Source organism: Bombus vancouverensis, chromosome 11 (genome assembly GCF_051014615.1).
Source record: "Bombus vancouverensis nearcticus chromosome 11, iyBomVanc1_principal, whole genome shotgun sequence".
NCBI classification, from domain to species: Eukaryota; Metazoa; Arthropoda; class Insecta; order Hymenoptera; family Apidae; genus Bombus; species Bombus vancouverensis.
The window spans coordinates 8,633,688-8,656,200 of NC_134921.1; the positions used below are offsets into that span (position 1 = coordinate 8,633,688).

Sequence of the window (22,513 nt, forward strand, 5' to 3'; positions counted from 1 at the left end):
GGAAAAATAACAGTCTGGTAGAGAAAAGAAGAGAGAGAAAGAGAGGGAGAGAAAGAAAGAGTAAGTGAGCGAGGAAGGAATCTAATCGACGTTAAATTAATCGCATGTTTCTTTTGAATCTTTCCTTCAGATTTAATAATGTTTAATATTTCCATTAAATACATTTCTTCGTCGATACTCGGGAGCATTTTTCCGACAAGGAGGACAAAGGTGAACTAGAAAATCTTTATTCGCTACCCGGCACACAATTATGAAATGACTCTGATTCCTTCCTTTCTGGCATTCCGATCGTAATGAATCGTATTTAATTAAAACTGATCGTTTTCATTTGCGAAGGTACTGTACAGTAAACGTTGCATTTAATCCAAGCGAGTTACCTTCTATCGACGATTTCGCAGCCTTTAATACCGGATCGAATTAAATGCTTTGAACCTCTTTGTAAACTGAAAATCGCCCGTTTCTTTTCTCTAATTATCGGTTGTTCCATTACAATTCATTTCGTTTTCAATTGTGTAAAACAAACAGACGTCCTATGATTGCTTCCTCTATAAAATTCCTCAGAAAGTAGACGCCTCGATGTAGTTCGAATTTAGACATTACATTTTGCAATTATTAAAAAAGCATTTGTTATTTAAAAAAAAAATAGTCGTAAACTTTATTTGTTCTTGAACATCGCGAAGCTACTTAATGTTCTCGAAAAAGACCTGAACTTTTCGTTTTGTAATTACCTGCGTGAAAAAAATATTATAAAATTCTACCGATCTTTTCAGACGCCATAAAATGATGCATCATCTTAGAGGATAATTAACAGGTTAAAGTACGTAACTTTTAATGAATTTTTTTCCGCCTTCGCAAGATATGCTAATATTCCGTTTCATCTCGAAAACGTCCTCGTGGTATTAACTAATTAAAGAAGCCCAGTGACGAGTTTGCTCCAGTGTAAAGCTTCTTCCGTATCCTTTTTCTTCGTTTCAAAATTACACAGATACCGTTGCTTGCTTGTAAAGTTCGAAAGAACTTATCCCCTTTCATTCAACCGCAAAGCCTGTCGATTAAAGTAATTTGATGCAGATACGCGTGAGTCTGTGGGAATCCTCTAAGGAACTCGATTTACCCAGTTTCCTTATTTCGTTTCGCCGGAAGCTGTGCCATTCCACCCTCGTGAACAGACCTCTCCCCCCTCCCCGGAATTGAAAGCCGATAAATAGCAAACTGTAGCTAAAACCGTCAAAATAACAATGAAAAAATACTTTTCCCAGCTCCTAGCGTTTATCACGGTATTTTCTACGGTGTAAATCTGCTCGTATCGATGGTTCTATCGCCGATATTCCCCGGGGATGATGTTCGTCATGTGAAATGGAAATTTCGCAAGTTTCGTGAACGAAGAGATAGCGATTGGAGGTTTATCGCGGAACATTTTGTGTTAGGAAATGAACTTGCATTCTTTGCTAGGTCACTGAAATAAATTTCGTTCGAAATTTCATCTCCACAAGTGTGTGCTTCTCGAGAAGAAGCGCGCGGTTTTAATGGAATAGCGTTAGATCGAAGAATCGGTGCCTTTTTATGGAAGTAATCTTGTACATGCTCAAAAGTATCGTAATATTAGATTGTCTGAAAAGTGTCTTTCTTTTATAGACACGTCTTTTACAACGATGCATCTTTATACAAACATGAAACCTAATCTGTCGAACGTTGAGATCTTTATTTTGATAGAACAAAATGGATCACACGTAATTCGATAAAATAATATAAAACAGAAAATGTTGTGCATCCATTATTTCCTTCTAAAACGAAAGAAACTTTTCGGACGACCTAATGCATGCTTATTGCTGATATAATATTGTTACAGAATTGTAGAGAGAAATTGTGTTTGTTTATTACAAGTAAAAATTGTTATTTCGACCTGATAAAATTCGTCTTAAATAATTAATAGATATGCAACCATATATATTGGCGTTTGCAAGAATGAAACAAGTTACGGTACAATTTTTCAATAAAATCTATAACGAAACTGTCTGGAAAAGTTATTCATTCCCGGACTATCTACAATCTACGTGGTCTCTGAAATACGGATCAGATAAGAAAGGTTCTTTTGTATCGTGGTTAATTCAACCAGTAGATATATCGATGAATCGCATTTTAAATTTTAATATAATGTCAACTTTCAAACGAATAACTAAAATATATTATTTGTTGATTCTATAAAGAGACAATAGGTATTGTTATAGGATATTAGTTTTTGATTAAATGCAAATCGCTTAAGATAATCGGATTCGTAAGAATTATTATTTCCTTTGAAACGTATGTAAAAATATGTAGAGATAAAATGTTATGATAAAAATCTTATTAATTTTACTATTAAATTTGTTCTTATTTAATTTCAATATTCAATTTAGATTTTACGGGTGTTTCAGGGCATATTATTAATTTCTTAACTTGTCTAATTTTCTTACGCTATTTAAATTCGATTAAACGTCCGTCTTTCTCGCCCTCTTGTAATTGTAATTTTAATCTAGATTCGCGACAAGTTGTTTTCGCCGAGATAAATTCGCGAAATTGCTTTCTTTGAAACTTCATAGTTATCCTCAGTGCTGACCCAATATTAATCTCATTCGCTTCGTGCCACGGTAATTAGCCTTCGCGTCTGGTTGCTCGTTTCGAGGATCGGGACACAGTTTCTCACCTTTAACGGTCACTTTGCGTGGTCAATTCACGTGCGCCACTTCTTCTAGACGTGACCGATTCTTCACCAGACTTCTACTTCCATCTTTCTGGTACCATCATGGCCAATGTGTTTCTTATTCTTCTCCAAAGACTTTTCACGTCGTCGTCATGAATTCCACGTTCGATCGATACTCGAGATCTCACGCTATTTTCCTTCCGTATACCTCTCTAAATATCAGACACCTGACCACCATTCGAAGAGACATGAACATTTCCATGCGGCAATTTCGACGCGAAATTTCAGTCAGCCAGAGCAATTTCATTGGCCAGAAGCATAAAACCAATTTGTCTAAATTTTTCACATTGTTTATTCGAAAATTATACCACCGACTATTGCTTAATGTTCACATCGGATATCAGCCGCCTGCATTATGCAATCAGTTTAACGTTACAACGCGCTTGTTAGTTCACGTTTGTAACAACTGTGGTCACATTTGCATACGATACGAGATTCCTCCTGGAAACTCTGGCTTTAGATCATTAAAGTTAACTCGATACATACGAAGCAGATAGAATGTTCCTTTGCCTTCAAACGAAATCAGACTTTCAATTCGTTTCATATAACAGTTTGTTGCGATATGAAGCTCTGCTTTCGTCGAAACAGAAGTGGATGGGATACGTTCAAGTCAGACACGTACACTCGGTGGCGGAGACGAGCGAACAAATGAAAGTAAATATTAATGAAGTTTAATCGAATTACAGTTATTGTTACATACTTAACGCATCTTTGACCGGTCACGAGTTAACTCGTGTTTTCATGGCCAAACGTTGCCGACCGCAAAAGCTGTTGTGCACCATTACACGTAGGTGATCGTTACGCTGTTTATCATACGAAAAAGAAATATTAAAAGTTGAAATAAAAATAAAAATATATAAAATTTATTAAAGTTTATTTATATCGTTTTACTTTCACATCCAATTATGAAATAATAGTCGGTGACATGAGATAAATTCTCAGTAAAATTGCCGGTCAACAATGTGTTAAGTTTTATTTATTATATATCCTTGCAGTACAACAAATTATTTACCTGATTATTATAATTACACGTTTACAGTCTTGTGTAAACAAGCCGCGTTTTCTAGTCGCTTATTTATTAAATCGATTAATCCCACAAAACAAAAAGTAGACAAAATTGATGAAATTATGTAAAATAAGCGTCAATCGAAAAGTGCTTCGGCACTAGAATCTCAACAATTTCAAAAACTCCTGCTAACCATTGCGGCCTAATTTAACGATGTTTCAGCGATACCTATTTCCACCATCTGTTCATTTATTTCTGTCCGAAATTGTAGTCGGTCGAAGAATATGGAACATTTGATAGAACTCGACATTATGGTCAAGAGCTACCAGGCTACAGACTGGTGCTTTAATTCTCAAATACAAGAAAAGGGATGGAATAATTCATAAGGGGGTTGTCGTTTCCTCGGCGTTTTGTGCGTCCGGAGCTTCCACGCGGAATAGGTCCTTTTCAAGCGGATTATTCCACAAGCTACCAAGCTAATGCAGCTTCCAAGCAGCTCGTACCTTCGTCTAGCAGTTCCTGCTGCGCCTGGCCTGTAATCCGCCACTTGGGAAATACTGATCCGCCATCGAACGTAAAAGGGACAAAAAGAAAAACGCGGAGAGAAGATCACAGATTTTCCTGCGGCGCGACGAAGAGATCCAAGTCGCCTTCCGCTAGACACAACCCACCAGTTTCTGCTGGTTCGACGAACATGATTAAGGAGAATTAATTATCTCCAGTCGACCATATGAAACATTTGTTTATCCTTGTCGAGTTAGCTTTCGTGGACTTCGATAATTAACTAGCGACATCCTCGAAGACATTACAGTCGACTAATCGGGATAATTGAGTAACTCGACTTTCCTCGTATCATTATCTACCATTTTGGAATCCTTTCTATTCCACACAACTAGTATTTGCTTCAGCTCTACTTCAATTTCCTTACTCTCGTCTCGATTTATCGTCCCGAATTTCCGTCTACGCTTGCCAATTTCCGTGTGGCTTTTGATTCAAGATGATCTCACGATCCTTTGCTTCGTATTAATTAAATTGACCACGATAATCGGTACAGCGTACGTGATATAAAGTTTTCATAGAATGGCTCGCGATAGTATTTTGACATTTTCAATAGGAAACTTGTATGTCCATATTGTACGTGCTACACGAAACATTTCGAAATTTCATTTCATTAGCACTGCAACGTGACGTGGCTGATTAGTTTTGTTCTTTTTTGACAAGTTGGAAGGATTAAATTTATTGATCAAGCGTAAAAAGATTTCGAAGAAATTGTAATTGGTCGGAATCGCGAAGAAAATAGCAAAGATCGCCTTTTACAATTTTTTTATTGGTACTTGGTATGAAAATTTCAAGAATACATTTTGAAGATTTATGCCAGTTACATACATGCTGTGAATTTCATCGGAACCGGCTGACGTTAGTATGAGCTACAAACGGTTAAAAATGGTGAAAATCACAGTTTTCGCGAATTTCGGCCTAAAATCTACAGACTCGTATCTTTCGATGTCTGTTACTTGATTTCATTGATCAACAGATTTCGATAAAATGTTCAGCATATCTGTAACTGGACTACGGCTTTTCACGCATTTAGAGGAAATTTAAAAGTGCAAAATTGCACAAAATATATACACATATATATGGTAATATCAAAAATACTTAAAATATTCAAAGTACTATGATTTCTCTAATACTTGTTAGGTCAAACAATTTTCTACCGAGGTTCTTCTCTCTTAATTGCATTCTCAAAAATATGAATTTACATAAAAATCCGTAGTCTAATCTAATTGACATAATGTGTTGTTTAAATTTTATTACTAGCCCAGATAAAAAAGATGTGGAAAGTGACCTTTACTTCCTATTTCACAATTCCAATCATATTGCTATTTCTTCAAATTATCTTTACACGTCATCCAGTAATCTAATCTTTCTAACTTTTCAAAAAAGGTCAAGTCGCATGGCTGAATTTTAATAAAGTTATTCTGTTTCAAAGAACGTGTGCTGATATTTATTGATTATCGTCATCAGGGAAGCCGTGCTTCGCTATAATATTCATGAATCATCGTATATTTATACTTGGGCAGACGTTAAATGAAGATAATATATAGGATAAAGTGGAAGATAATATTTCGACTGATATCGCAGAAATATAGTAGGATACGATGATTATGATAACATGGACATGATACAATGTCTGAATGGATTTAATATGATTCTTTTAATTAATCATGACACTAGGCTTATCTCCGCATCGAATAATCAATTGGAACGTGGATATAACGATAAGAAAAGGCACAAGAGGAATGTAACTTTGCAAAATTAAATCTGCTAAATAAGATGTGCAATTTAACAGATAAAATAATTTGCGAGACCTAAATCCTTAACCGAATCATATTTAATTTCATTATCTTGAAAATGTTTTTTAAAATTAGTCACGTCCCAGAAATTTTATAATACACGTAACATGTTTATAAAATTTTTTCTATGAGACGTATTCAGATATAATACTTTCGTAAGCCCCTGTTTATTTGGCAAGGTCTATGGCGTATTCAGTGTTCTACTTTTTTCGCTAGATGCCGAGGATACTCGATAATCGAGTGACTTTCGTGACTTCGAGTGATTTCGTTCAACGTCCAACGAACAGCTCGAAACCGAATACCAGGAATAGTAAGAAAGTATTTACCAATCATTTTAAAATCCTGAATAAATCACGTACATTTGTTAAAGATAAACAAGAAAACAGAATTAAATATTCCAGAGCTACAAGAGACTCCCCCCCTTTTTTTTAACAAGTTCCTTACTATTCGTCATGAGAATTTAATATCAACAATTTGTGTCTCGCGTGACTTACAAAATTTTAGTAATAAGATTAGTCCAATTGTCTAAGAGAGCTCTGGAATAATTTATTTCGGGTTTATTTGCATCTTATTTAAAGGGACAAAGTCCAAAGAGGGACTGGTACTCTCTTTTTTTCGAGTTTCTTCTACACAGAAGGGAGAAGCAAACTTACCCTTCGTACAATAAATAGAAGGAGCTACATACGTTCTTTAATCGTGAAGATAGCGGTAAACTTAGGAAATTTGGAAACGTCAAGGGTATCGTAAGGTTTCTGCAAATCTTTTTTATGGATTCCCGTGATTCTCGATTTACTGCCGCTTTTCGTATTTCTTGTGCGTATTAAAGGACCTTGCACGACGCAATCTCAGCGGGAAATCTTTGCAATAAAACGTCCAGCTGTTAACCACAGCTGCTATCGTTGATAGAAAAATTTGGAAATGTCGTAAAAGCCCAGATTGTCGAAGTAACATGCGCACGTTGCTGAAGTAACATTATGAAAAACAATTTAGAGGAGACAATTATTACAATAGAATTTCTCGAATAATTAGTATGACGTGGGCTATATGAATAAATAGTCGTGTTTGATGTGGCATTATCAGTTTCCCATTAAATTTAGCTGTTCTTTTGGCAATCTCCGTAAGAGATTCAAAGCAAACAAATCCATCGAATGTAGGTATTTATTAAACATTTCTGAATTCAAAATTAAAGAGAGAAAGAGAGAGAGAGACAGTAATAAATTCACCACTTTTTATTTCGCTAATCTAAAATAAATTTATTAAGCAAATTTGTCAATACGTTTACCAAGACCCACCTTTACCTAGTTTGATGCAAATGAGAAACGATAAGTGTTAGCAACACCATTTCCAAGAAACTTGAGGTACTATGTCAAACTTAGTTGACACGAGAAGCAACCACTGTACGCCCAACTGACGGTCACGGAATACATTACTTCTTGATACAATCTCCCTGCTTGATTTCCCTTTACCTTTGATTTTCTCCTACCTCTGGAAACCACTCTGGTATTTAATATTAACACAGTTCTTTAGATGGAACAACTAGCTCTCTCGATAAACTTAAATATAAATAGAGAACTTTGTCACGAATTTAATTTTAGAACAATTAGTGGAATGTTTGTCAATCTCCATTCAAAGTGAATAAAATTCGCGCTATGAAATTCCTTTCATGAATAAGCGAGTGGCTACCGATTCAGATAAATTGAAAAATTAGTTGCGAAGAAGTAGAAAATGTTTTTTTATTCCCGTAGTTTTCTTACGCCAGGCGAATTAAAATTAGCAGAGTTTTCTTATCATACAGATTTCTGCATGTTCATCTAATAAATTGTAAATTCCTTACGGCAAGCCACGCCGATTCACCACGAAGCTCTTATCGAACAAGATAACTAGAAACTTCTTCCCTCGCTCTACTTTCCGTACATGCGCTAGTTTCTCTATACATATTCGTTTTTCCATTTTTGCTGCAAACGCTTCTTCGCTTCGATGATCATCGGTTGATAAATCAAAGCCTTTATTCGAGCTTATTCTAGTCGAATTTTTTCCCTAGTTTTAACCAAAATTCCCTTCCCTTCCACCCGTATTAATTTTGTCACGCGTAAGCAGCTGCGTTTAATTTCGCCCTTCATGCACGAACTACAATTCGTGAAATACAATTTATATGACCACCAACTCGACGGTTCGCATTTACACGAATTTTTCGACCGTATTTTAAATGCAATGAAATATCGGACCTAGTCAGAATATAATTTCTATCAAATTATTCGCGTACATTGCAATATTACTCCATAAATTATTCGTTGTATTTCTATGCAAACTATACGTAGTGTCGGGTAAAATACGGTGGTTCATGAAAGTGTTTGAACAATTATCAAACCGCTTGTACGTGTGTCGTATAAAACATTTCGAAACTTTATTAGCATTGTAATGAGACTGTAATATTGGCAAAATTTTAAATGAATATCAAACCTACTCACAATCGTTTTGAGGGGTAGTTTCGTGCATATGAATTTTCTGTTTGAAGAAACAAAGGATGGTTTCTAATATAACGAACAAACGACTGTTCAAATACCTCGCTGCCTTTTATGAAGCTCGTAATCTCTTGCAACTCCTATACACATTTTCAGATTTCTGTCAAATTTTCCCAATATAATCGCCATAATCTTTCTCTTGGTACAGGGTTAATCAAGTTTTAATATGTTTCGTACAACACTCATACCATATTCAGAAAACTCGTTAGTGGATAATTTACACAAGAATATTGCCTCGAAAGCGCGACGCAAAGAAAAGACAGTGGTTCGATGATAATTCAATAGGAATTACTCGCGAAAATGGATGCACGTTGCAAATGACCACGTTGTCAATTTAAGGCGACGTTAACAGCATCGTGATCACACGTTGTCGGACCCAAGGCATTAATGTTTAAAATTAGAAAACCACTTGTAAGTCTGGCTATATATCCGCGTGTTAGAACACTCTGGCCGAGCAAGAAATGTTTGCCTATCAATTATTCGCCACTTCTTCTGCTGCACGTATTTACGTACATATATGTTGCACTCTATCTTTTACTCCGCACCGCAAGATCTTTTTCGTATGGCTCATGAAAAATCACACTTCTTGTGAACTCGCAATTGGCAGATTTCTCGATCAAGTTGATCCACAAACACATATTTCTTAAAAATACGGATACAACGATTAAATATAAACAGAGATTTGTTTCATCTTCTGAACACTATAAATCACCTTAATCTGAAAATTATCATAAATATTGGAAAGAATACTCTACTTTGGTTGTTTCACATATTTTTCAATATTGTCTGTATTTTTGTATCTTTAAATTTTTCACAAGTTTGATAATTCGTCATAAACGAAATATTTAATTGTCAAATCCTTTTGTATCCTTCGATTATCAAATTATTTTCAAAATTTCGCACTACTTTTTATTTTATATATTAATTATCGTCAAATCTAAAAGCTATTGTCGAGAATTATTTCGCAGTTTTTATTTCGGACCGATTTTCCGTTAAAAATTATTAAAGTAACTCCTCTGTAAGCTGCAAATGTGCCTGCAATTATTTCTAATGATATTAGAATTTTACGAACACTTTCGTGTTTGGTTATCTTGTAAAGTAAAGTCGAACAGACTTAACTCGATGTGTCCTGTTTATCGGTAACTCGATTCGCCAGAGACTTCGTAAATGATTTACCTTTCACGTTGCCTTCCCCTTTCCACCACTGTAGAACTTTGGCCTTCTTAAATCCGCTCCGCTTAAATTCGCCGCGTTTCACACGCGTTTAGTTTTGCGACTGTCTGGCAATCATACAATGCACACTTATGCGCCATTCACTCGTGACGTTGTCGCAACTCGGTGCTTCGTCGTTTCACGTTCCTTCGACCTTCAAGCCGACGAGATACTCTTCTTTGACATTCAAACAAGAATCTACGGAACCAGGATGTGAGAAATTATAACGAAAATTAGCCGGCCGTAAAGAAATTCAGATTTCCACGAAGAAGTTCGAATTCGTTTCTTCATTTACCACTGTGATAAAATGGTGGAGATTAGAAGGAAATCACTTGGCGGAAACATTATAAAATATGAAATGTCAAAGCTTGTTAATCTACGTATTATTTTTGTAACGTTTCTATCTATTATCGTGATTGCTTTCGTACGTTTAATATTTGTTATTATTGCTATTATTATTACTACAGGTAACTTTTTCAAATAGGGTGTTTAGAGTAGGTCGTAAACATTTATTATTGCAAGGAGAAAATCCACCGATGGATATGTTCACTACGAGATATCAATTCGGCGAAATCGACAGCGCGCCGTAAACTGAAGCGAAACTTGGATTCGCTGAGGATCCACGCTCTCTCGACGCAGTCGCAAAACACGATGCATCGTTTTGTCTACTCTTTCTCCTCTTTCGACGCCTGACACTCTGGCTGAAGGGTGCGCCTCCTCGAACCACCCGTTTTTTTTTCAAATCGTAATCGAAAACACACCTATTCGATCTAGGAAGAATGTTCATGTTAACCTATTTCTCTCTTCGACCTTTTTCTACCATATACTAAAACCAACCACCCAATATTCCAATTCTATTTTTGTCAAATCAACAAATTCGATAAGCAGATGAATCTGCCTGTATATTGAACGATGCAATTTAATCGGAGTTAATTAGAAATTCATGATAGATAATCACGTTGGATTGTGGATAAATTATAACTGAAATTTCTAATTATACAGTCGGTTTAATTACATTATCATGGATGCAACATTCGTGTAAATGATATAATGAATTAAGAGTACACATAAATGGTGCGAGGATAAATATTCCGCGCCAGCTTGGAATCGCCGAAGAGAGCTCGCGTTCATAAGTGGCAAAGATTTCCCGTAGGAATGCATCTGTTGCACTTGGTCGATCCGGATTAAATCAATACGACGCAACAGTAGCCAAACAGGGGCGTTATTTATTTTGCATTCTCCACTGTGCACTATGTTTTTCTTTCAACATCGTCACCGATGGTCGCTCTGGCGGATTAACCACGCCAGGAATTTCTAGAATCGACCAGATTACGACTACGCAGCGCCGCGTTCCTTGTTGCGTTTGCGAATCCACTTGGAATTCAATTAGAATTCCTATGGTAAGTGACAACAACCAACAGATACACATCGAACCGTGACGCATACAGTTGTAGAATTTCAAGTTCCTCGCGTCGAAACGATTGGTAACCGTGTTCAGAAGAAAGAAAAGCACGCTAATTTTTCAGTCTACAAGATTCGATAGTTACGATCGCCAACTATATACTGTTATACTGTGAATTATGTACGAACACGTGACGAAGATTTCAAGTATTTTGTGCTGAAATAATTGCTAATCGTACTGCACGAAAAAAAAAGAAATACGCAAATTTTAAAATATTTGAGTTTCGATAGTTGTGGATGGCGAAACGTTTGTAGATTCCATAACACGTGGCAAGGATTTCAAGTTTCTCCTGTCAAAACGATTGACGACTGTGTTTCACGCAAAAGGAAGGAAACAAAATTTCGGCTCTGAGTTTCGTTAGTCGCGAAACGTTCGTAGATTCGTTAACACGTGACGAAGGTTTTCAGTTTCTCGCGTAGAAATAATTGGCAAATGTGCCAAAAACATAAAGCTTCGCTAATTTTTTAGTCTTCGAATTTCGTTAGTTGCGATCTTGGGACGTTCGTGAACGCTTCGTTAATATGTAACGAGGATTTTAAGTTTGCCACGTCGAAACGAGTAACAACTGTGCTCCACGAAAAAATAAAATTCCGCTAATTTCTTAATTTTCGAGTTTCGTTAGTTGCGATCGTTCGTACACGATTCGTATTATTGTGAGATAGGAAATTGCGTTAGTTTATACATTTAGTTAATTTATGCTCTCGTTGGATATTTCGTAACCTTTGCTCGTGATTAATTACGAATTAAATACGAATTACTCTAATATGCTTCGCTTCTAAATTGCTGTAAAAATTTCGCCGCATATACCAATGTAATTTCGGTCTATCGGGAGTGTCGATCAATTTTCCAGCGTGAATATAATTCTGCAAGTGTCGAATCATCTACCGCGCAGAAATGGATCCTGTCGGTATACAGCTGCTACTGGCGGTCCGTTTGATCGATTACGATAAAAAGACGGACTTTTAATAAAATTACAGAGCCAGGAACAAGGTCCATTGAAAGGAGATCTTCGTTCAACAAGCTTCGAGGTAAGCAGAGATATTGACTCGCCGTTGTAACAATTAATCCTATTAATTCTCGATTTGCTCGATGGTCCCTTTTCCTCACTGATTTGTCCTTTGTATAGCGTTTACAATCGTTTCATTAGAGTCCTGATGAATTTCAGCGTATTTAAATTCAACATTCAACAGTTCAATTCTAAACGAAATATAAATAGAAATTTCGTGGTTTTTATATATTCAATTCGTTTGCTAGATATTTATTTTATCCTTTTTGTCTCGGTTTAAAACGTTGATATTTTCGTCGTCGGATTAACTAGATCAATTGACAGTGATACGTATGTTCACGGATTCGTGTTTCGTCATTTCCTGTTCGCTATCTATTTTTCCCTTTTTGCGTTTCATTTATTTTTCTTTCCAATTACATCGTCTCTACTAAACAAGCAAACAGAAAGAGAGAGAGAGATGATTTTGTGGTATTTTTGGAATACCATCTTCTTCAGGTCATCCGAAATTTTACCACCCTTCCTTCTGTCATCAAGTTATGATCGACCCTGTTCCATCCGAACGAATAAAACGAGCGTCCCGCAATCACTGTCATCTTCATAACCCACATGCTTCAACTACAGAACGATAGTGGGTTGTCCAGATTCGCCGTTTATTTACCAATCGTTATACCATTCTGTCTGGTTTGGTTAAGTAGGAAGCAAACAGGGATACCCTAAGCCGGTTAGGCGTTTCGTTGAAATTGTTATAAAGGTATACATGGTACAGTCTGGTCCCCGTGCCAACAGAAACGCAGAAATACAGCATGAAAGGAAAATACAATGGTCGATGAATGTCCCGAGGGAAGAAGAATAAGACCCGTCGACGCAAAATCTTAATGGATTTCGTGTCTATCTCAAAGAAAGCTTCTGATAATCGAATATACTATATACCACTAACATTAGGAGATATCTGAACGTGTTTTAGCGTTTATAAAAAAAGAAAACATTTGATACGTTATTTTATGGACTCAGCAGTTCAAAAGTATATAGACACTTGGTTATTTCTAACAAAATGTATTTTAATCAAAGAATTACTTAAATGAACCTGCGAGCATTTTATTCTTTATAATTGCCATAACTGCGTATAATAGAATATTACGATACAATTACATTGACATTTAGAAATCAATATGGAATAATTAATATAAATTATTAATAATTAATGATTGATGGAATAATTAATTGTATATCTGTTACTATTTTGTAATTCCGTATCTTTAGATTTTCCAATTTGCGATATAAATTAGATTCAAGAGCAAACTGGGTTATGTATGTCCAAGCTTAATATTCCCTTCTGTTTAAATTTTTTAAATATTTGAAAAATTTCTAATTATCGATGTCTTTCGTTTACACTATACAATTCATTATACTATACGCTCATGAAACGAAACGTTTGAAGTTTTCTCAATAGAAATAAATGTTTGAGGAAGTACAATTGCATGGAACGTTAAGGATCGAGGATCTAAAGAGACCATTTAAATGTATAAGTATTTGTTAATTCTACAAGAAACATAGTTAGTGCCGCCTCCAATTTTTAATTTATTATTGCGCACATTTCTATAAAATTCACGTATTCTTAATTCCAGTTGACCAAAAGCGTCCAGATACTTGTGTAAGGTAGTATATGTACTCTAGTAACGAAAAAAAAAAAAAAAGAATAAAGGAAGCTAACAAGGAACGAGGGAAAAATGAATCAACATTTATTTTAAATTCTGTATGGTAACTTTTCAGTGCAGCCGCTCGAAGTTTGCCGCGATTAATTTACACGACGTCGAGTTAGCAGAACTTCGCCGCTGGTTCAAATCCATAACTTTCGGTATGACGGCAGTGGTTTTATCGCACTCGACGCGGCAGTAGTTTGTACGTAGCCTATCTGTTGGAAATTATTGAAGAGGAATTAAAGCAATCCCGATGCGTGCAATGATTGAAACCTATTTTGTTATTGAAATTAAAATGTCTTGATAATAGTATTATGCTATTTTTCTCTAACACTCTGAGGAGACGTCTTGTTGTGTTTCATAGAGGTTGCGTGTACGAAAGAGAAACCAGAAACATAGGAGTTAATTGAAACGAAGTGAAGCTGGTAAGCGTATCAAAGAAACCAAAATCTCGGTGTATTTTTAATTATGTTAATTGAAGCTCCTTAATTCTATTATGAGCTCCGAATGTTTATGTACATTCATATTATCGATATAATTAAAGACAGCAAGCTTAATTACAGTTTAATTAAAGATTTCGCTCATTGAACATTATAACGAGTACTATATTTTGAATATTTTATATTATACTATTGTCTGTTGTGTTTTCTTTACATACTAATTTTTACATACTAATAATTTATAATAATAATAACTTATAATGTTACTAGTAAGTTTATTCATACAAGGAGACTTTGTAACTGCATTATAATGTCTCTACAAAAATTAAAATGATACTATTTGCTCCGCGCGTTAAGAGTTACGCATAGTTACGAAGGAAACAATTCCGCGGTCAAACAGAACAGCGAAGGAGAGAATCCCAGTGGGGGCAAAAAGTGGTATTTAACGAAATTTGAAGCGCTCCACGTGGAATTTCGGAATCAAAGTGACATGGTATGTACACGATACGACCTATCGGGTGTGATGATGCCATTTTCACGCTACAATCGATGCAATCAAGAGCATTTAAGTTGACCAGAGCGTCGTTGGAATACCAAACGATTCCGTTACCTTATGCCAACCACTATCCGTTAAATTGCAAACGTCGATTCGTAGTATTCTAGTCGAAATGGGACAGACATTATGCAATTCACTCACAGAATTTTTCAAGGTATTTGGTTTTTAGCAATCTTCATGTAGTTTCCAATTTTTTAGAGAAATTCTTGATATTTTGTTTCTTTTATTGCCGTTAGTTAATTCGTAATAGATAGTTCAACTGACCAGGAATTACGATATCACAACATTATCGCACTTTGCGCGCAATCACCGTTATTCCTGATATACGGTAACTGATGTCCTCTCAGAGAATCGGGAATGGTATTTTAACAGAAATTCTGTGTCTGTGCCGTTCTAGTCGTAATTCGACGAAAGTATGCATTTCGAAACAATAAATCTCACGAAAGAACAGGTTATTAAGGTAACATTTTCCTCTCATCGAATTCCAACTGAAAATGTCAAATTTCTTTGCATGACGCTTCCACGGGCATTCTTTCAGAAGTCTAATATCTTTTTTCTAATTTAGCAGCAATTGCTAGGCTGGATTATCGGTAGGTATTAAACTCATAAATAAGACCTTTAGTGTGGTTCACGGTACGGATATTGGATCCCCTGGTATAACTCCGAGAAATATTGACAATACGTGTTATGTCTTTTTATAGTATTCCAATAGATATAACGTTTGCAATTTTTTCTCAATTTGTGTGTCTTCAGGAATACCGAGAGACCGTGATATATTCCAAAGTGATTTTATCCCACATATTTTTTCGAATTTAATTAAGTGATACTTTACATGCATAGAAATGATATCTTACGACGGCTTAATAAAAATTTCCTTTTGGAACCATGAAAACGTAGACGTTCTTTTAATATCCATAGCAATTTTCTTCGTTCACTTTTCCTTTGGTTATATCACGTAAATAAGTGCTATCCATGCTGCAATTTCATCGTAAAAGCAAGCCAAACTTTTCAGTTGAGTATTCGACGAGAAAGTTGAAGATAGCTTCCATTAGCTAACACTACCTCCATCTGGTGGTCGTTAGATGTATTATTCCCAACGCGGGAGATTCTGATCGATGAAAGCCAGAATCAGCGTGCTCCATTATCCCTCCTGGATAAGAACAGTCGCACCTTTTTCTACCGCCAGAGTAAAATACCAACGATAAAACACGAATCTGAATATCCCACATATCTTTCATGGAAAGCAAGCTTTAAACGCCATCTGATACACGCTTGATCCAGGAAAAACAAGCGAAATTTTTGCCAACTTTTTGTTACTGACATCTACGAAACGACACACTTTAGCATTTGTTGGCTGTCCGTAATTTGTCGAATAACTTTCGAATTAACCATGTAAATTTTTCACTCAACGCGATTTGTGTGCTAGTTTTAAAGTTACTCATTCGTACAGCGATAATACCTCAAAATTGCTCCTCGCTAAGTTTACTTACAAAATTGCTATCTCGCCATACAACAGATTAAACCGACAGATCTATAATCGGCTTATGTTTGTACCGTGATAAAAAAGTTTGCTCGTATAATCGGTTAGCCAAACGAACGAGGGCGTAAGGTCCTCGCGGCGCCTGTTTCGCTGTGGATTCGTTTAGTGCCGCAAGAGAAACAAACAGTTGCTTTTTCCGTCGCAGTAAATTCATTCGTTTCACGGATCACTGTGTAGCTATGCATATATGGCCAGGTGGGAAAAGCACGAAACTAGTTTGAAATGGTAGGCAGTTTCTTTGAAAGAGCTATGCCCCACTCGACCGGAATTATAAAATCAGAGTCGAGTGTTTGCACCAAATATTTGGTCGGAGAACGAAATGGCAGGGAGGAGAGAGAGAGAGAGAGAGAGAGAGAGAGAGGAAGAGAGAAAAAGAGAGAGGGGTGGGGAGAGGGGCGAGAAAACGCCTCCATTCGAGGCCACACGGTGTACACTTCACTGATCCATATTTCAGAAGACGGCCAACTTTCGTGTATTCAAAATTCAAACACATGTTCGAATCGAGTCGCGATTTCGCAAAAGCGATGCTATTATGTAATCCATGATATTACCATCGTTGAAACTCCAATATCGAACCACAGGGACGATATTTCATATTCCATCAACAAGTCTTTTCGAATATTGCATTTTTATTTGCCTCCTGGTGCTATGTAATAGCATGTTCTGTAATTCGAGTCGAGTGGCTTTCTCAGATACGAAAATTGTATTCGACGTCGTTCGAGGGAACACGGTAACTTTAAAGTTTGAAACAGTGAATTTGTTTTTTGTAATTTTCGTGAAATTATTGATATATAGAATAATGCGCAAAAGCGGTATATCGAAAGTTCAAATTTGTGGCAAAATTACGGAAATAAATACGCGGCAAATTCTTAATTTTTATTCTAACATTTTTCTTAGATACTTTCGAAATTATGGTTCTTTATCCGGTCGTTATAACATCTACGCAACTATTGATGAATTTGTTCTAGAAGGAATATATTTCACACAATGCACTCTACAATGTAGAACAGAATTTAAATCATTTATTCAGTTATTCACGACTTCCTTATTCTGTTTCCATCCTCTTTATTGCTTAATCCTTCATTGTGTCATCCGTATTTAACAATTTGTAAATCGTATTTGCGTATTATGTGGTTGAAATAGCGGTTCAAGTAACCGCAAAATGAGTTCCATTTACCACTGTTGAAGGCGATTAAGAAATTTTAATTAAGGCCAACTACGATGGTACGGATGGACGTCTGAATATTCGCACGGTGGATAAATTCCCGGCGACGAGGACTCGTTCAAGCATGTCAACTCTTTATCTTAAACCGTTTTAATTACGATGGGACACGGAGTGGAATCCGCTAAGTCGATATGTGCAGATGGCATTGACGTGCACCCCAATACAACTACGATGAATGAAGTAAGTCTGTTCGTGGCTCCTTATTCTACCGCGAGAGTCCTTGCGTTTTGAGTATTCTCATAGAAATCATAATTCAACGAAACGTAGCTATTACCAGCTATTACGTAGCTTTTTAGCTTCAATAATTCTTATACAAGGTATTCTCTATTTTGTCGTCAAAAAGGTAAGGGAATTTGCAAGTGAAAATAAGACAAATATGTTGTAGCGAATTTCACTGTAAACGCTTTATTACAAAGTTATCAGCCAATATTGGACACAGTTTGAAATATAAAATATGCGCATGGGGACAAATTTGTTACTGCAGAATATATAAAAGTAACTACGCGGGAAGAATTAATACAACTAATTAATAAGTTAGTTGTTCATATTTAATAATATTCTCGCGATATTTTCAACGTAATAAATTTCGAATATAATAAAATATTGACGTATCATTATTGCGATTTAGGACGAGTTGGTCGACTATTTTTACACATTTATCGGAATTTTCAAGCTGCAAAAATACACAGAATATAAAACATCAAAAATGTATTTGAGTATTTTATTTACAAGTTTATGTCAGGTCTCACTAACGAAATGTTGTTATTTGTTATATGTAATAAATAAAATAATTCTCTACCTCGGGCGCATTTTTTAAATCAATTTTATATCCATAAAAAATATGTATTTGCATAAATAGTTTACTGCTAAATTTTATATAATATCCTTTTCTTCTTTTCACTTGTAGATTACGCTCTCATAGTTTGACTAAAAAAATGGAAAACACCCTATGTGCGATATATATATCACGTAAGCGAATTATAACTCGACTAACATTTCTCACGCATTAATTTGGAAAAATATCGACGATCGTACAGCAATAGAGTCAATAGGAGATCTTTTCGCTTGAAAAATCGACGAGGGACTTTTTAATTCGCTACAATCTGCAGTTGTTTCGATATTTAACCGTACCGTGATTCGTTTTAGTCCGTTTGTATACAATCTGTATGAAACAGAATCATAAAGCTTTTAATCCTGTTCAAGCAATCTAATGAACCATAATGGCATGCATTCCTTTATTGTGAATTCTGCCGTAAAAACAATAGATGTTATGAATATTTCTCATACTCTTTCTCGATTTACGTGCACATGGATTAATAAATATCTATAACAACTGTTCCGAGGATCTAAACACCCACGGAAGATATCAATTTGGACCAGAAAAAGAATTTCATCGACGAAAAGCAGCATCGATCTTAAAAAGTAAAATTCTAGCAGTAAAAAGAATACAGCACACGCGTAACAAAAAGGACGATCTAGCAATACAAATAAATGTTTAAGTGGGCGTAATAATATCAAGAGGATTTTAGAAATGAGAGAAACACTGACGATTTAATAAAAGAAATTACAACAATACCAGGAAATAGTAGAAAAACCAACGTAAAGATACAAAATCAAACGGATTTCATCGATCAAGAAGCGCAGAGATTGCTAAAAGAGATTGCAACGATAAATGAAGGTATTGGAGAAGAAAATTCTATCGACGAAAGAGATAGAGAGAAAGAAAGAACGTGAAAAGGAGACGGGCGAATTGTACGATGTCTTGACTCGGAAACGACCGGCAAATTCCTAAGATATTCTAGGGTTCATAGGGGTGTATGCTAGAAATCCAAGGACGACTTAAGGTGCAATGAAATTGAACTATAAAGTTTTCAACGCGAAAATACGATGGTACCATCTACATATACATGCTACACATCGATATCGTGTTATGCGTGTAACTGAATGTCGTTTGCATCCACCCATCACATTCTGCCATTACAATTATATTAACTTTCAACGAATATCATCGTAATAAATCAAGAATCTATTTAATGCAGCGTAGCTGTAACATTTCTATGTGAACTTATATTCAGCGATTCCTTATCGGCAGAATATATTAATTTCCATCGTGATTTGATCGATGGAATCAATTATGCTTGGTTACCGCGTGACGGCCACCTCGATATCAACGTGGTAAACGACGTCAATGGTGAAACTCGATCAGGTTGATCGAAATCGAAGGATCACCGATTCACGGGGGTAGCTTGCTATATCCCGACCGGATCGACGGCCGGTGGGGGTTGCTTCGTGGGTCGCACTTTCTGGCGTGGGTAGAGCAACCACCGCCAGTAGTATCGCGGTGACGAGCAGACGCGGTTGTCTTCTACCTTTCTCGCCGATCTTTCCTCGGTTTTCGTTCAGTATCCGCTACGGCCACCTTCGAAACGACGTTCATCAATCGTGAGTAAATTGTCGCTATTCCACGACACGTAAATTCCTCGAAACATTTGAATCTTCCCTCCCGGATTTTCGCTCCGTTTGTCACTTTGCCTCCTTTCGTCCTTTCGCGCGTCTCGTGTGATCAGTGACGGGACGTGGAAATTGGATTGGAAATCAAGCGTAGATCAAAGTAAAAGTGAGGAAAAGTTTGTGTAACGGTACTCTGCTCTATTGATATTTCTAGGTATGTGTGGAATTTCTGGCGCTCAATTCAAGAATAAAAGCTGCATGTTCGATCGGTGAAACGGTCGATCAACTCCTGACGTTCCGACGCAGTTACGTTGCACAAAGTGTACGTTTTAATCGACGAACTTGCATGTACCGCGTAAATGATGTTTTTGTAAAAACAGTGCGTGCTTTTCATCGATTTTATTAGCTACGGGCAATCTGTTCCATAGAGTCTATTTAGATTTCGATGAATAACATTTCCCGCCCACGAGATTGATAGACGTGCCGGCTCTCGTCAATGTCGTCTTTGAACCACCGTTTTTCGTCGCGTGAGTCCAGACCGCAGCATCTAACAATGCGATGTCTATAGTCGCGTCATTGCATTACACGCGCCCCTCGTCGGTTAAACGATCAATTTTAATTACGCGCACGAAATTGTGTCGCTAATTTAACGAGTAACTGTCATTGCCAGATCTCGCCACTAATCTTCTCGTTCGACACTCAATGATGTCTCCTTCGTTTTATTCAAATCGTATGCAAATACGCGTTGGATAGTTGTCGCTCCGATGAAGTTACCGCGCGGACCACGACGTCTATGTTCGATATCGACGTGAAAATTCAACGACACGAACTTTGAATCGGACACAAGAGGGTAGAAATTTGCAGCTTGCTTTGCATTTTTTAACTAGACTAACTGGACAGAAGCTGAACTATCTAGGGATGATAGAGCGGATGGCTATTACGGGAAATTGAATTATTATTTTATCGCTAGATAAAAAGAAACACTCCCTTATCTTCACGCAGGCACACACATGCACATATTTTTTGGCCTAAGCCTACGTGTCTCGTAAGAACTGTACCATCTCGTCGTTGTCTGCTGATTTTAAAACTAAACAGAAGACTATAGGCGGTTGGTTTTTATCATCGACAGCTGTATTCCTTTAAACTATTTACAATATAACACTTATCCTAACTCATACATTAACGCTACAATTAATAAATTCAAAGAATGCCGCGTCGGGGATAGCAGAGCGTAGGTAGAGATTTCTACCGAAGCTATTAGTCGAGAAATTCTGATTAATTAACATTACAAGTGGCAATTTCCTAGAGAGAAACAAATCAGAATTATTTTGTCGAGGACTGTTACGTGTTAGAGTACGTAGGGGTATTTTGTAATTTGCATTTATTCGGTATAACTTAATATATGGAAATTTATATTTTCATTCATGTTTTTAAATTTTGTTCATTATATTTATCTTAATCTTGTTTCGATCAATTTTCATTAGAATATTTATATGCGAGGCTACCGTCTTATCTTTTTGACAGATTCAATAACAAATCAGAATTGTTCTTCCGAAATAGAATTGTGACACGTTGAATAGGAAATTTTTTAACTTGTATCCCTGTGGTGAAAAATTGATATACTTTTTAGTGTGAAAATTTTATTCAAAGGGAACTTGTCTTTCCTTTAGAACTTATACTTTTCGTTGAACTTTGATCGATTTTCATTGTGAATTACTACGCTAATTTTGTGCAGAGAAACAAACACAGATTTGTTCTCTTGATAGAGATCTGTTTTATGTTGAATAGAAAATTCCTACGTAGAGGTTTCGTCCATGGCATTTTCCTATCGTCTTGATCGTTGAACCTCGATCGATAAAACGCCTCGAACGATATTTTAACATCCCCGTTATTTTCATAATTGAACGTTCCACGGGGGAATGATTCTCCATGACTTATTATCGTGTTTGGCCTCCTTGCTTCCGTGACGATCAATATTTGGATCGTCGCGATGCTTAAGGTTAGATTAACTCGTGTTTTTATGCGTCCCCAGCTCGCGTTATCGGATCGCGCACCTTTTACGACCAATTTCCCGTTTCTTTCCGGCATTCTGCGCCCGATCGCCACATTTACGGCGTTGAATCGATGAAAATGTAACACAAAGGTTGCAAAGACGGACGACGAATTACGTAACACAAAGGTTGCCAGCGCCGACGAAGAATTCCGTGATGCATTCAGACAACGCGTAAGAAACCGACTCGTTCTCTCTCAGAAGCACTTTCGATTAATTTAACATCGAACTGGACTATGAAAGGCTTTCAGA

At 36.4% G+C, this 22,513-nt stretch overlaps 2 protein-coding genes across 3 annotated transcripts in view; one reads left to right on the forward strand and one right to left on the reverse strand.

Annotated features, from left to right (window-relative positions):
• Window positions 1-10,391, reverse strand: part of LOC117153189 (neuromedin-B receptor) — a 38,052-nt gene extending 27,661 nt beyond the window's left edge. Inside the window, exon 1 of the mRNA XM_033326967.2 lies at window positions 9,799-10,391. The gene's annotated coding sequence lies outside the window, so the exon portion shown is untranslated. The remainder of the gene's footprint in view (window positions 1-9,798) is intronic.
• Window positions 10,392-11,295: 904 nt separating this feature from the next.
• Window positions 11,296-22,513, forward strand: part of LOC117153182 (neuropeptide CCHamide-1 receptor-like) — a 40,523-nt gene continuing 29,305 nt past the window's right edge. The window contains exon 1 of one of the 2 annotated variants that reach the window (XM_033326953.2): window positions 11,296-12,324. The gene's annotated coding sequence lies outside the window, so the exon portion shown is untranslated. Of the gene's footprint in view, window positions 12,325-20,105; window positions 20,203-22,513 lie in introns of those variants that run through there. The other variant, XM_033326952.2, reaches the window with a different exon arrangement.